The sequence below is a fragment of the Dipteris shenzhenensis genome, chromosome 18 (genome assembly GCF_047967505.1).
Source record: "Dipteris shenzhenensis isolate YYH24624 ecotype China chromosome 18, Dip_SZ_1.0, whole genome shotgun sequence".
In the NCBI taxonomy this organism is placed as follows: domain Eukaryota; kingdom Viridiplantae; phylum Streptophyta; class Polypodiopsida; order Gleicheniales; family Dipteridaceae; genus Dipteris; species Dipteris shenzhenensis.
In genome coordinates, this window is record NC_141613.1 from 29,994,820 (window position 1) to 30,008,707 (window position 13,888).

The 13,888-nt window shown below is 41.1% G+C and overlaps 1 pseudogene; it reads left to right on the forward strand.

Moving 5' to 3' along the window:
• Positions 1–228: 228 nt before the first annotated feature.
• LOC147891081 (putative F-box protein At4g22030) overlaps positions 229–13,888 on the forward strand; it is a 36,669-nt pseudogene continuing 23,009 nt past the window's right edge.

Consider the following 13,888-nt stretch of genomic DNA (forward strand, 5'->3'; position numbering starts at 1 on the left):
GGGAAAGCAAGAGTTAAAAACTAGTAATTTTAAAGGCGTGGAGAGAGTCCAACGGCCCTTTAAAGGCAAGGTTATAAGGGGTCTACGATAAAGAGAGGCAAGTACAACTCTAGAGTCTAAAACCATCAGAATTTTGAACCCAACTCTAAACCAACTGTGAAATCATTTATTCTTCTCCTTCTTCGCATGGCCCTGCCTTTGCCTGCATTCCCACAAGCCATAAACTCTCCGATCAGCTCCTCCCACCTCAGAGCCAGCTCTGGTGCCCCTCATGATCACATGCGCCCCTCATTTCCCAGAAATGCCCAACTTCCACAACGTCTTCAGTATGTAGCTGCCTCTTCCACTTCATCAACATTCCCGTCCACCGGCTTGTACACGTCCATGAAAGTAGACCATCTCGCTTTCTGGGATCAGCATGATGGGCTAGCCAGCTGCGACTTGGAGGAGGATGAAGTCGAAGACTCAATGTCGCTGGCAGAATTGTGCTTGTTAGCAAACGTAGCCGCGGATCGAGCCGAGATTCACTCCATCCTCGCCCAACAGCGGGACAATTGGAACAAGCTCTTCCATAACACCCTCACCGTGGCCACCATGACTGCGACCGTCCTCGCAGGCCTGGACGGATAGCACCATAGCTTGAGCTTCAGCTTGCCCGCCTTCTTCTTGGATGCTGGGTGTGCCTTCGTCATGTCCGTAGTCAACCAGTTTCAACCCTCTCAGTTGGCGGAAGAACAGCGGACTGCCTCTCGCCTCTTCAAGAAGCTCGTCAATGACATCCAATATGCACTGCAACTCCCTTCTCATCTAAGGCAATGCATCGCAGTGCTACTTAAGGATTCAAGGGGCAGGCTTCAAGCCCTGGATAGGGCATACCCTATGCCATTGACGCCCGGTGGACTGGAAAAGTTCCCGTCTCGAGTCGTTCCTCCGTTTTTGAGCGACCAACCGGCTCCTCCTTCCGTGGTACAGCTACCATCAGCACAGCCCCGTCGGAGCAACGGGTGGAACGACTCCATCGCTCGTGATCTAAGGGACGTAGCCACCCTACTTCACGATTCCGACATCCAAACTTACATCAATTTGGCCACCAATGTCTAGAAGGTCAACAAGTGTCTGTCTATAGCAGCGCCCTTGTTTGCCATCTCTGGGGTTGCGCTCAATGCTATAGACAGTTTCGCGTGGAGCAGCAGCAGCCTGGGCATGCACGCAGCGATTTGCAGCCTTCTCGCAGCCATTGCTGGAAGCTTTTCGCACGACCTGCAGCTAGGAATGGTATTCGAGCTATATAGGAATTCTGCGGGCTACTATGGAGTAGTCAAGGCATCCATCGACATCAAAGAAGAACACCCATCTGATAAGTACTTGAAATTTAACATACCTAAGTGCGTGTTTTTTTGCGGATGTGCATATCACTACCGGAAAAACATTGTATAATGCATGATCGACCATGCAAAGCATATCCAATGGTGACAATACTTTGCATGCACCTCAACCTAGTTCAAAGGGACTTGCGTCCAAAGTGGAGCCCCCATCCGATAAGTACTTGTTTGAATAACACACCTAGGACCGTGTTTTTCTATGCTTGTGCATGACACTAACGCAAAAACAATGTTTTATGCTTGATCGACAATGCAAAGCATATTTGATGGGCACAATACTTTCCACACACCTTCAACTCAGTGGAATCGACTTACATTCAAAGTGGCATTCCCATCGCATAAGTACTTGATCGGATAACATACCTGTCAGCGTGTTTTTTTACGGATGTGCATGACACTAAGGCAAAAATGGAATTTAGTGCTCGATCGACCATGCAAAGCATATCTGATTGCCACAATACTTTTCCTATGCCTCAACCTAGGTGGTATTTAAATGTTCTCAAAGAGGCACACCCATCGGATAAGTACTTGGTCAGATAACATACCTAAGGGCGTGTTTTTTTATGAATGTGCATATCACTACCGGAAAAACGTTGTATAATGCGTGATCGACCATGCAAAGCATATCCGATGGTGACAATACTTTGCATGCACCTCAACCTAGTTGAAAGGGACTTGCATGCAAAGTGGAGCCCCCATCCAATAATTACTTGTTTGAATAACACACCTAGGATCGTGTTTTTTTATGGTTGTGCATGACACTAAGGCCAAATGGTGTTTTATGGTTGTGCATGACACTAAGGCCAAATGGTGTTTTATGCTTGATGGACAATGCAAAGCATATCCAATGGGCACAATACTTTGCACACACCTTCAACTAGGTGGAATTGACTTACATGCAAAGCGGAATTCCCATCGCATAAGTATGTGATCAGATATAACACACCTAGTAGCATGTTTTTTTACGGATGTGCATGACACTAAGGCAAAAATGGTATTTAATGCTAGATCGACCATGCAAAGCATATCCGATGGGCACAATACTTTTCCTATGCCTTAACCTAGGTGGTATTGAAATGTTCTCAAAGAAGAACACCCATCTGATAAGTACTTGAAATTTAACATACCTAAGTGCGTGTTTTTTTGCGGATGTGCATATCACTACCGGAAAAACATTGTATAATGCATGATCGACCATGCAAAGCATATCCAATGGTGACAATACTTTGCATGCACCTCAACCTAGTTCAAAGGGACTTGCGTCCAAAGTGGAGCCCCCATCCGATAAGTACTTGTTTGAATAACACACCTAGGACTGTGTTTTTCTATGGTTGTGCATGACACTAAGGCAAAAACAATGTTTTATGCTTGATCGACAATGCAAAGCATATTTGATGGGCACAATACTTTGCAAACACCTGCAACTCAGTGGAATCAACTTACATTCAAATTGGCATTCCCATCGCATAAGTACTTGATCGGATAACACACCTGTCAACGTGTTTTTTTACGGATGTGCATGACACTAAGGCAAAAATGGAATTTAGTGCTCGATCGACCATGCAAAGCATATCTGATGGGCACAATACTTTTCCTATGCCTCAACCTAGGTGGTATTTAAATGTTCTCAAAGAGGCACACCCATCAGTACTTGGTCAGATAACATACCTAAGGGCGTGTTTTTTTATGGATGTGCATATCACTACCGGAAAAAAGTTGTATAATGCGTGATCGACCATGCACAGCATATCCGATGGTGAGAATACTTTGCACGCACGTCAACCTAGTTGAAAGGGACTTGCATGCAAAGTGGATCCCCCATCCAATAAGTACTTGTTTGAATAACACACCTAGGACCGTGTTTTTTTATGGTTGTGCATGACACTAAGGCAAAAACGGTGTTTTATGCTTGATCGACAATGCAAAGCATATCCGATGGCCACAATACTTTGCACACACCTTCAAATAGGTGGAATTGACTTACATGCAAAGTGCAATTCCCATCTCATAAGTACTTGATCAGATAACACAGCTAGCAGTGTGTTTTTTTACAGATGTGCATGACACTAAGGCAAAAAAGTTCTTTAATGATCGATCAACCATGCAAAGCATATCCGATGGGCACAATACTTTTCCTATACCTTAATCTAGGTGGTATTGAAATGTTCTCAAAGAGGCACACCCATCCGATAAGTACTTGGTCAGATAACATACCTAAGGGCGTGTTTTTTTGTGGATGTGCATATCACTACCGGAAAAATGTTGTATAATGCATGATCGACCATGCAAAGCACCGATGGTGACAATACTTTGCATGCACCTCAACCTAGTTGAAACGGACTCGTGTTCAAAGTGGAGCCCCCCTCCGATTAGTACTTGTTTGAATAACACACCTAGAACCGTGTTTTTTTATGGTTGTGCATGACACTAAGGAAAAAACGGTCTTTTATGCTTGATCAACATTGAAAAGCATATCCAATGGGCACAATACTTTGCACACACCTTCAACTAGGTGGAATTGACTTACATGCAAAGTGGCATTCCCATCGCATAAGAACTTGATCGGATAACATACCTAGCAGCGTGTTTTTTTACGGATGTGCATCACACTGAGGCAAAAATGGTATTTAATGCTCGATCGACCATGCAAAGCATATCCGATGGACACAATACTTTTCCTATGCCTTAATCTAGGTGGTATTGAAATGTTCTCAAAGAGGCACACCCATCCGATAAGTACTCAAGTGGTCAGATAACACACCTAAAGGCATGTTTTTTTGCAGATGTGCATATCACTAGGGGAAAAATGTTGTATAATGCATGATCGACCATGCAAAGCATATCCGATGGTGACAATACTTTGCATGCACCTCAACCTAGTTTAAATGGACTTTTGTGCCAAGTGGGGCCCCCATCCGATAAGTACTTGTTTGAATAACACACCTAGGACCATGTTTTTTTATGGTTGTGCATGACACTAAGGCAAAAACGGTCTGTTATGCTTGATCGACATTGCAAAGCATATCCGATAGGCACAATACTTTTCACACACCTTCAACTAGGTGGAATTGACTTACATGCAAAGTGGCATTCCTATTACATAAGTACTTGATCAGATAACACACCTGCCAGCGTGTTTTTTTACGGATGTGCATGACACTAAGGCAAAAATGGTATTTAATGCTCGATCGACCATGCAAAGCATATCTGATGGGCACAATACTTTTCCTATGCCTCAACCTCGGTGGTATTGACTTGTTTTCAAAGAGGTGCGCCCATCCGATAAGTACTTGGTCAGATAACACACCTAAAGGCATGTTTTTTTGCGCATGTGCATATCACTAGCGGAAAAATTGTGTATAATGCGTAATCGACCATGCAAAGCATATCCAATGGTTAAAATACTTTGCACACACCTCAACCTAGTTGAAAGATACTTGCGTGCAAAGTGGAGCCCCCATCGGATAAGTACTTGTTTGAATAACACACCTAGGATCGTGTTTTTTTATGGTTGTGCATTACACTAGGGCAAAAATTGTGTTTTATGCTTCATCGACAATGCAAAGCATATCCGATGGGCATAATACTTTGCACAACTTAAAATAGGTTGCATTGACTTACATGCAAAGTGGCATGCCCATCCCATAAGTACTTGATCGGATAACATACCTAGTAGCGTGTTTTTTTTACGGATGTGCATGACACCAAGGCAAAAATGGTATTTAATGCTCGATTGACCATGCAAAGCATATCCGATGGGCACAATACTTTTCCTACCCCTCAATCTAGGTGGTGTTGACATGTTTTCAAAAAAGCACACCCATCCGATAAGTACTTGGTCAGATAACACACCTAAGTGCATGTTTTTTACAGATGTGCATCACTAGGGGAAAAACGGTGTATAATGCATGATCAACCATGCAAAGCATATCCAATGGTCACAATACTATGCACGCACCTCAACCTAGTTGAAAGATACTTGTGTGCAAAGTGGGGCCCCCATCCGATAAGTACTTGTTTGAATAACACACCTAGGACCGTGTTTTTGCAAAAAATGTGTTTTATGCTTGATCGACAATGAAAGCATATCCGATGGGCACAATACTTTGCACAAATCTTCAACTAGGTGGAATTGACTTACATGAAAAGTGGCATTCCCATCGCATAAGTACTTGATCGGATAACACATGTAGCAGCATGTTTTTTTACGGATGTGCATGATACTAAGGCAAAAATGGTATTTAATGCTCGATCAACCATGCAAAGCATATCTGATGGGCACAATACTTTTCCTACGGCTTAACCTAGGTGGTATTGAAATGTTCTCAAAGAGGCACACCCATCCGATAAGTACTTGGTCACATAACATACCTAAGGGTGTTTTTTTTGCAGATGTGCATATCACTACCGAAAAAACGTTGTATAATGCGTGATCGACCATGCAAAGCATATCCGATGGTGATAATACTTTGCACGCACCTCAAACTAGTTGAAATGGACTTGCATGCAAAGTGGAGCACCCATCCCATAAGTACTTGATCGAATAACATACCTAGCAGCGTGTTTTTTAACGGATGTGCATGACACCTCCATGACACTAAGGCAAAAACGGTCTTTTATGCTTGATCGACAATGCAAAGAATATCTGATGGGCACAATACTTTGCACACACCTTCAACTAGGTGGAATTCACTTACATGCAAAGTGGTGTGCCCATCCCATAAGTACTTGATCGGATAACATACCTAGTAGCATGTTTTTTTCCGGATGTGCATGACACTAGAGCAAAAATGGTATTTAATGCTCGATCGATAATGCAAAGGATATCCGATGGGCACAATACTTTTCCTATGCCTCAACCTAGGTGGTATTGACATGTTCTCAAATAGGCACACCCATCAGATAAGTACTTCATTGGATAACACACCTAAGGTCTGTTTTTTTTACAGATGTGCATATCACTAGGGAAAAACGGTGTATAATGCGTGACCGACCATGCAAAGCATATCTGATGGTCACAATACTTTGCACCCACGTCAACCTAGTTGAAACGAACTTGCATGCAAAGTGGATCCCCCATCTGAGAAGTACTTGTTTGAATAACACACCTAGGAATGTGTTTTTTTATGGTTGTGCATGACACTAAGGCAAAAACGGTGTTTTATGCTTGATCGACAATGCAAAGCATATCCGATGGGTACAATACTTTTCAAACACCTTAAACTAGGTGGAATTGACTTACATGCAAAGTGGCATGCCCATCCCATAAGTACTTGATCGGATAACATAACTAGCAGCGTGTTTTTTACGGATGTGCATGACACTAAGGCAAAAATGGTATTTAATGCTCGATTGACCATGCAAAGCATATCCGATGGGCACAATACTTTTCCTACACCTCAACATCTATGGTATTGACTTGTTTTCAAAGAGGCGCACCCATCCGATAAGTACTTGGTCAGATAACACACCTAAGGGCGTGTTTTTTTACGGATGTGCATATCATTAGGGGGAAAACGGTGTATAATGTGTGATCGACCATGCAAAGCTTATGTGACGTGCATGCAAAGTGGATCCCCCATCCGATAAGTACTTGTTTGAATAACACACCTAGGACCGTGTTTTTTATGGTTATGACACTGAAGCACAAATAGTGTTTAATGCATGATATACCATGCAAAGCATAGACGATGGGCACAATACTTTTCACACACCTCAACGTAAGTGTTATTGAGTTGCATGCAAAGTGGCATGTCCATCTGATGAGTACTTGATCGGATAACTTCTCCCACCAATAAATTAAGTACTAATTAAAAATTATAATAAATGAGTAATTATTAAAAAGAGACTAATATTTATGTAATTGTTGCTACTGCAGCAAAGGACTCTCACAAAGGAGATGACTATGGATTTTGTTCTAGGGATGGATGTGATTTATGTAGCAAAAGAGAAGTAGTTGCATTTGCTAAAATTCATGATAGTGATCCCAATTCAATTTGCCACTTTCGAAGGCAGCAGCCTTTCTTTTCCAAAATTGCTCCCTTGATCTTGTTTGGCGTAGAGTAAGATGTTTCTCGTCAACTGTCTGTCTGCCCACTTTCTCTTTCTTGAAACTTCAAATTGTTATCTTAGTTACATTACTTTGCTATTGTTACAGATTCAGAAAATCTCCATGGTGAATCAAAACCACGGCCGTTCTTGTGGAAGACGCTCTGTGGATGATAATGCTACAAAGGCAGAATTATACCAAACATCCTTACCCTGTCGACCTACTTCTTCTATTTCGTCGGTAGAGAATTCAAGTGTAGTCAAAATGGAAGGAACTTGGGAAAGATTTAGTGTTTCGAAAGGAGCATGGGTGCTCATGCAACCTAGCAAAAGAAAAAGACCCAGACAAAAAACATTTTCTTGGCGTCGTGGAAGGGAAGAGTACAAGATTTTAAAATCACCAGAGGGAAGATATCCGTGAAAGAAGTTTTGATTCAGCACGTGTACATGCATAAAGAACTTGTCTTGCGAGACTATCCAAAAAATCTTCCACAACACAGGCCTAATTGTATATTTTTCTATTGTGGTTTTTTTCTTTACGAGGTGTATGGATTTTTAAGATGAAGCCTTCTCTCTTAGCTTATTGACATTCTTGTGTTGTTTTATTTCAGATTTATATCCTTCATCGTATGAGACATGGCAAAACATCGATTGTATTCTGGGATTTATAGATGTTCTGCATGGATTGATAGGAGAACAACAATACCAAGGTCGATGTGCAACAGAGCTAGCTCAATCGGGTATATTTTTTACTGATCATTTTTATCAGTTGCTGGACAAAGCTAACACACATGGTGTATTAATAAAACAAGACCTTCCGGCATGGAATTCAGTGGATTGGTCTCAGCCACATTCTAGTGTTACAGAGGCATATAGGGCGAAGCTTTTTACAGAAGTACAGAAAGCTCTGAGGCCCAATATTGCCACTAGGATAGTAAAAATTTCTTTATGCATGCCTCTCATAGTTTTTGTGGACTTGTTTAATACCTTTCCAGTGAAGGTTTCAAAAACAATGTTCACAGTTAAAGCAACAAATTCGGCATGCATGCCATAATTTTTGGATAAAGGTTGGGATAAGAAGACATGTAGTTCAGTGTTTTGTGAGGTTGTCCAACCTTCTATGCAACTGAAGTACATGGTTGCATCACAAAATTTTATTTTCTCTTTTTATTACAAGCGCAATCGAATGCTAGGCACAAAACTAGTCCCAATGGATCAAGATGAAGATTCTTTTGGTGCAGAAAATAAACTTATTGATATTGATGTTGTTGAGAATGGTGATGTGCTAGTCAATATCTCATTAAGAGAATGTTGCTCCCTAGCTCAATTGCGCAGTGACATTCTGTTTGAGATAGAAGGTTCTATCTCAAACGACTTTTTATTTATCTACAACAATAAAAAGGTACACCATCTGATTTATCCTAGTCTCATTAAGCATTGCTATTAGTTTAATTTACCTCTCTGATTCATATTGCTTTTTTGCAGTTGCTCAAAAGAAGAGAGAGCTCAATAAAATGCAAAGACATTGAAAATTTAAAAATTGAGATAACACAGACTCCATAAACAAAGGTTTTGTATTCAATCAAGTAAGATTTTGTACAGAACTGTTTAGTTAAATATGTAGAACATATTTCTGACATCCATTTTCTATTTATGTACAGCTTGATCCAGAGGCTGCTCTACATCTTTGGAGGATCTTTTTTCTGCTGCTCCATCCTGTCCTATGCAGTATGTTGGTGTTGCTCCATTGTCTCCTCCACTGCCCCAGGAGCATCTCTTTACTGCTGCTCCACCTTCTCCTCAACAACATCAGCAGTAGGTCTTTGCTCCTGTGTCTTCTCCTCCTCAGCACTAGGTGATTGCTCCTGTAGCTTCTGGTCCTCAGCATTAGGTGCTTCATCTGTGGCATCAAGGTGTATGACACCTTCTTGTACTTTAGAGCTCTCACCCAGCTCCACAGTAGCTGGTACCCGGGGGATTCACTCTTCATTAAAGGGGGACGTCACCTGCGTGCATGAACTTTAAGAAAACCCCCTATTTAAGATCCGCGTAGGATGATAAAACACCCCTATTTAAGCTTATAAGATACCACCAAAATTCCATTATGTCCCCCCCTTTCCTTAAATCTACATTCTTTCTCAAGCATTTAGATTACACAATAAGCAAATTTAGGTTACTTCCCCTATCACTATTTAAAACCATACACAAAATCAAACTTGTTTGGACTAGTTACCCAAGGTAACCTATATTATGTCCCCCCTTTTTAAATATGACATGGTCCCCCTAGCTTAAATTCAATATTGGGGAAAAAAAAAGGGCCCCCACCCCTAATGTATAAGCTTATGCCTCATTTCAAAAAAACCCCCTATTGTACACTCACGTGATATCATAAGTTTCCCCCTGTGAATCCCTCGGGAGCTGGTACAATAGGTTTGGGGGAGGCATAGCTCAAAAACCTCCAAATTGTATGAGCTCTAAAATTATGTACATAGTTTGAGCTGAAGCTATCCTCTTTCATCTACAATGGTAGACAATAATTTAGAACACTTTGTATCATTATGAATTATCTTCAAGCTAAATGAAAATTATTTTTTCTTACAAGGTCTGGCTGTTCCTTCTCAAAGTAGCTTGAAAGTAGATATTTTGCATTGATCAGCACTCTCCATCCACAGCTACTTGAATCATCTTGTTGTGGTGTCTGTACAGTTGGAAAGATATGTTAGAAACTGTTAGCATCTGCACAAAACAAAATTATTCAATAAGTTCAAAGACATAGCATTTAATAGACATCAGTAGAGGGAACGACTTTTTACCTCTAGACTTATTGGCTCTATTGAATCCAAAAGAGAGACATTGGGAGGACAGTGATCCAATGCATCTAAAAGCCTTCTAATACAACTGCAATATGTATAATTTAGTTAGTATGATATCAAAATAATGAAGTTTTAAGTTCAAAAAGCACACACAGCACTTACAATTTCAGCTCTCTGTGTGTGTTTTTAAGAGAGTTGAATAGAAAGCATTGCTTCTGCTGGATGTCAATAGAAACAAAACTCCAGTGGTCACTGCATAAGGAAATCAAAGGCTACAAGAGTTCCCAATCCTGCTATGGTATGGAAGAAGTAGTCACCCACATACCTGCTATGGTATGGAAGTAGCAAAAACATCAATTACTTCAAAATTGCAGTGTTTGAACCAGCTGGAAATACTAATGGGAGTCTCCTTTGCATCTCTTAATTTAGAAGAAATGGTAGGATCAATAATTTGGACTGTATGCTGTACAGAGGGGTGAAGCCAGCTTCTCATCATGCTGCATAGGACCAAAAAATAATTAGGGTAGGTTATAAAGGAGGTACAAGGAGGATTGATTTGCAAAAAATGTAAAATAATAGACACTTACTAGAGCATTGCAAGAATGATAGTATCTGAGCAATACTCATTCTTATGAGCCAATGCTGCTAAGCATTGTTTTGTTAAGTCAAAATCATTCACTGAAACTTCATCCTCAATATGGACAACTACATTAGGGCCCAGCTCCTGCAACCTTCTATGTATCGGCAGCTCCTTCTTTTCAGTCTCCACATCTATAACAGATTTTGTTTCTTTTATTTGCTGCTTCAGTGACTCCTCATAAGCAGCCTTCCCTCTGGTGTTCTTTGAGTGCGTTACCTCAACAACCTTTACCTCATCTACCTTCAACTTCCTTGTAGGTGGAATTAGCAATATGTCTCTCATCTTTATGTCCTGCCATTCCACAGGATGAACAAGCTTATCATATCTCCATCTCACTCTGGACAAAGTGTTGAAGTCTTTGGCCATCGAAGTCACCCTGTGAGCATGGGCTGCTACCAGCATTGCATCTTCAATCCATTTTTCCAAGTAATCCTCTGCCATTTCCTGTAAGGAAAGAATGGCAGTTCTATTCCACCTGAACCCAAGGTTCCAACTATCACAAATTTCTCTCACCAGTCTTTGAAAAAGTGCCTTGAGTATTGCAAAGCCTATAGCTTTCTGTTGCCTCCTGATCTCCCTTAGCACACCTACACCATGATTCAATCTTTTGGCCTTTTGCTTGAGCAGGCTCATTGGCTTACCCTTCCTGCAATGTGCAGCTCTTCCCTTTGGAGGCACACTAAATTTCTTGGTACCTGCCCCAGCTGCTGTTGTTGCAAGCCCTGGCCCTTTGCCAACTTTCCTTGCAGTTGACTTGGTTCTTGCCATCACTCTGAAAAACTGCATACAAAGGATTGGAAAGAGATTACAGACATGGAGAACATGTTTTGACCAAAAAAAGGCAATCACAGGGGTGGATGAAGCAATATAGAGAAATTTGCAATAAAATGCGATACGAGGAGTTTGAAATTCCAAACAGGTCCAAATCGCGTTTTCCTGCAAATTCCTGAAATGACATGCTGGTGCATTCCTACAGTGATTTCTCTCTCTCTACAACTAAATACAGTATGAATGGAGTTTATGCAAGAAGATTACATCCATGGATAGCTATGGAAGTCACAAAACCAGAATGACAGGGGCTGATGAAGCAATATTTCAATATTTGCAACAAAACGCGATTTCAGCTGTTTGAAATTCCTAAGGCCTTCTCCTCACGTTTTCCTGCAAATTCATGAGGCATCATGCTGGAATATGCCTTCAGTCATTTGAAGGTGTTTGCATAACCATGCAGGATGGATTGAGTCTATGGAAGGCAAGAAGTGTGCACAGACTGAAGGAAGAACCCATAAGTATAGTTTTACCCTCACATGCAAATATCACACTTGAAGATCTGCATTCCTATAGTGATTTCTCTGTCTCGACTTGAGTCTATGCATTTCCATGCAGGATGGATTGTTTCTATTGTAGGCAAGAAGATTGCAGAGACTAAGGGGAGAACCCATTATTACTGACCTGAAATCCATCTGTGGATGTGCTGTGCTGCTGATGAGTAACCTATGCTGAGGATGAACCTGTGCTGCTGGACAGGACGCTGATGTTGCAGAGTATGGAGGTAGGGAGGCAAGAGAGCAAAGACTAGAGGGCAAGAGGTCTGAAACAGGATACCATTAATAAGTGCAAATACAAATAAGGCATCTTCTAAATCCCACACCTGTGGAATGTAGTCGTTTTTCACACGTGTGGATGGGACCCAGATCTCTTGGAGTTTGAAATTTGGCACGTGTGAAAGGTACACTTTATGCCTTGGAACTTGTGCCATTCATGATTTCATAATCAATTCCACAACCACTCTTCCCTCCCCTGCCTCCCAATCTTTCATCCTTGCCACGACCCTCGCATCTTCCATTTACTTCTCTCTGATCCTTTCCTACCCAGCACACTCCATCCAGACTGCCTGAAGACTACTACCACTACCAGATCTCTAGGTTACCTAGAGTGCAGAGTTCAAGCCAGTGAAAGAGCAGGAGATTTACCAGTGTAACTCCAATAGCATGGAAAAGGAAAAAAAAGGTCAGAATTCTAGATTGGTTTCAATGTTTTTTAATATATATTTCTTCCATCCATTGGATTTTTGATGTCCAAATGTCTTCACTCAGCTCCACCCTTCTTGTTACATTTTCAATTTATACTGTCCAAGAATGTGGTAAATCACCCAGGAATTTGATTGGAGATGGATATGGATAGAAACTAGAAATTTGCAACAAAATGCGAGGAGAGTGGTTTATAAATCTCTAAATAGCCCATATCGCATTTTGCTGCAAATTCCTATTGTTGACACATTCCTCATGAAAATTTTCACTCAGCTCCAGCATTTCTCTTGCATATGAGATCATAGTGTCCAGGAATCACTGAGATGAACCTAGTGTTTGATTTGACATGCACATGAACAGAACTGGAGAATTTGCAACAAAATGCGAGGAGAGTGGTTTATAAATCTCTAAATAGCCCATATCGCATTTTGCTGCAAATTCCTATTGTTGACACATTCCTCATGAAAAGTTAAATTAGAAAAAAAGGGAGCTCATTTTGGGGCCTTTTAGAAGAGAGAGAAAATAGGCTCTCAACCTGGGCCAACATAACGTTGAAAATTCAACAAAAGAAGATGAAAATAAGAAAAAGAAATAGTACTATATGTTCGTAGAAGCATGTCACATTAATGAGGTGATCTAATTTGAATCTTTTAAAAATTTATTTTTTGTGCAGAATTTGGTGATTCTAATACCGTAAACGCGTCTGGAACGGCCCAAAACCCCAAAAATGGCACTGGAAATGCTGGAATCGGACATCCCGAGGCCCGGAAACGGCCAAAAAAGGTCGAAAAGTGAGATTTGTAGCAAAACGCGATTTGGCACCTTTTGAAAAGCCTAAAATTTGCAAGGTAGGCCGTTTAAATTCATCCCTTTCAAATTTCCATTACAAGTAAAAGAAACCTCTCTGGCCTTATACTCATGTGAAAGTTCAGTTGCCTTTGCCCTTTCCTCATTTTAGACGCTGTCATCTTCTTT